We start from the raw sequence: 3,155 nt of genomic DNA on the forward strand, positions 1-3,155 counted from the left end.
CCAGGGCAAGGGGCCTTCCAATTTAGCCAATAGGAAATTATAATTACAGCCCGATACAAAACTCGGGGAACCGAAGAGATTCTAACAGGCAGACATGACCTCCACACAGTTTCCGCCAGAGCTTCAACAGCCACAACGCGGCGGAAAAGCGTTTCCGAGTATTCCAGAGCAGTTTTCCCATTCCAGGTGAGTTTACAGATTTAATATACGGTCGCCACAACGCAGGATGTTGTTTTTATGGCAAGCTTTCTGTCCCAGCTCTTCTCCAAGCAACCCAACACGTCCTCCTTCGCCGGCAATACAGGAGGGGAGGCCACCTGTTTCGATAAGCGGTCCCAGAGCGTGAGAGTCCTAGTCCTGCCATCAAAAAAAGGACAGTAGGCAGAAAGGGAAATCAAACCTTTTAATGCGATTTTAAGATTATTCCGCATCTACGGAAACTCTCTCAAACTCTGTTTAAGACTTTTGAAGCAGGATTCCTCCTCCCTCGTCCGTTCCGTGGGCGGGAAAATAGCAGCCACCCAAAGAAATCCACCTTTTTAATGGCATTTTAAGGTTATTTTTCTTTCTCCATAAAACCTTATTAATATTAGGCCATCCTAGGTTTTCTTAACTTTTTTATTTATTTATTTAAGATTTTATTGATTTTTCAATTAGAAACAATAACATAAATACGATGCAATTCATCACAATATCAAGCAAAAAAAAAATAACACTACTCAATACATTCACGGAAGTGTCCGGTGCCCCCCCGCACCCCCCTCTTTCACTTTCCATACCTTCCTCCTCCCTAACCTCAACCTCTCCTCCTTCCTCCCTCTCTCCTACTTCCCTTCCTCTCTCAACCATCCCGTCTGGTGCAGTTGGGGTATCCACCGGGCACCTCCTTAAAAAAGTATCACATATATAAATCTACAATACATCAGTTTATATACATATCTATTCCCTTTCCCCCCCTCCCCCCCAAGACTTCCCAGAGCTGAACCAGGTAGTAAACACACAATAATCCCATTCTATCCAAAGCTACTCATTATTACAACACACTAGTATAAACTTACTGTGACTCTAAAATAACATTAAAATTCATACAAATTTTATAAATATAACAATTATTTGTTTTTATATATGTTTATAAAAAAGAATTTTTTTAATCAAAAGCTACATGATAATTATTCAGTTCATATTTTCTCTGAATATAATCTATCCATCTTCTCCATATTGAGATAAATTTCTCCTGAGAACGATCCTTCAGGTACGCAGATATTTTTGCCATCTCTTCAAAATACGAAACCTTCCGTCTCCAATTATCCATAGTTGGTAAAGTCTTCTTTTTCCAATTTTGAGCAACTAGTATCCTTGCTGCTGTTCTACAATACAACATCAATTTCATTTCTTTTTGATCCAAATTATCCATAATACCCAATAAAAATAGCTGCGTTGTAAATTTTATCTTTTTCTTAAAAAATCTGTTGGATAATCCACCAAATCTTAATCCAAAAGGCTTTAACGTCCCTGCACGTCCACCAAATACGATAATAAGTTGCATCCATATTGTCCCATCTCCAACATTTTGGTTGCAAATTCGGATACACGCAAGACAACTTTTGGGGATCCAAGCGCCATCTATAAAACATTTTATAAAAGTTTTCCCTTAAATTCTGTGCTCGAGTGAACTTGACATTTCTTACCCAGATTACTTCCCAAGTTTCTAGCATTATCGGTTCTTGGATATTTTGTGCCCATTTGATCATACAGTCTTTAACTAATTCCGTTTCCGAATCAATTTCTATCAAAACACTATATATTCTCCTAATACGGGCTCCACTTTGATCTTTAATCTGTTTTATCAAGTTCACATCTTCTAAAATTAAACCCAATTTTTGATCTATACGCCATCTATCAACCAACCGACAATGTAGGAACCAGGACCGGAGTACGTTATCCCGTCTTAACTCACCCAACGATTTAATTTGCCAGTCCTGTCCTCTTAACATAAGTAAATCTTTATAAACAATTCCTTCTAATTTTACACCCCTTACTATTCCTCGTATCGCACGTTCCAGAATAGCCCACCTTGGCATTTTAAGGTTATTTTTCTTTCTCCATAAAACCTTATTAATATTAGTCCATCCTAGGCTTTCTTAACTTTTGAAGCAGATTTCTTCTTCTGCGCCTGCGTTGCAGCCAACGGGCCTCCCCCGGCCCTATCGATAAGGCGTTAATACCGTTAATAAAGAAAGAGAATACCGTAAGGTTTTCCACTTAGCTTCACAACCGCCCCAACATTACTCAGGAATTTAAAAGAGACAAAGAAACTCCCGAGCCGAGGTTTCAGCAAGCAAACAACTTTAATTTTGATCAAAATAGAGTTGGGCGACCCCATCTCTCTTCGTGGCCAGTAGAGAGACGAAGGCAACAACTAGAAAAGACGTCTTTCACTTTTTATACCTTTTCATAACAAAAAGATCAGGTCTCTGTACTAGGTATAAGACGGCACAAAAATATAATTGCTAGACGACGACTCACACAGCAACCCAGGCTCCATCCGTAACTCTTTCCCCCCTCCCCTTACCGTGCTCTTTTCATATAAGCAATCACCTATAACTAAAGCACGAAGCATCCGATGAAGCAATTAACTAAAAAATAACGCTTACAAAATAACAAAACAAGGATTACAGGATAACACTGTAAGAATCAATAAAAAACGGTTTCTATATATAAAATAAACACTAGGGTCAAACTTAAACCTACTAAAATCATAAGCACAATAAAATCCCTTCAATACCATAATCTTAAAATGCCATTAAAAAGATTGATTTCTTTTGGTGGCCGCAATACCCCTTTTTCCGTCCCATAGCTTTAGCTTTGGAGTCCATCATAGGCCTTTTTAGCGGCCTCCCTCCTCTAGCTAAGGCAGGGGTAGGCAACCTCGGCTCTTTTGTGACTCGTGGACTTCAACTCCCAGAATTCCCGAGCCAGCCACGCTAAGGGAAGGAAAAGAGGTCAAATCAGATACCGCAGCCACACAAATAAATAAACCTCTTTAATGGCGTTTTAAGATGATTATTTTTTATTATTAAAACCTTATTAACGTTAATAAGCCACGATAGGCCTTAATAATAATAATAATAATAATAATAATAATAATAATAATA

The sequence above is a fragment of the Protobothrops mucrosquamatus genome, unplaced genomic scaffold, assembly GCF_001527695.2.
Source record: "Protobothrops mucrosquamatus isolate PMUCROS unplaced genomic scaffold, P.Mucros_1.0 scaffold454, whole genome shotgun sequence".
Taxonomy (NCBI): Eukaryota; Metazoa; Chordata; class Lepidosauria; order Squamata; family Viperidae; genus Protobothrops; species Protobothrops mucrosquamatus.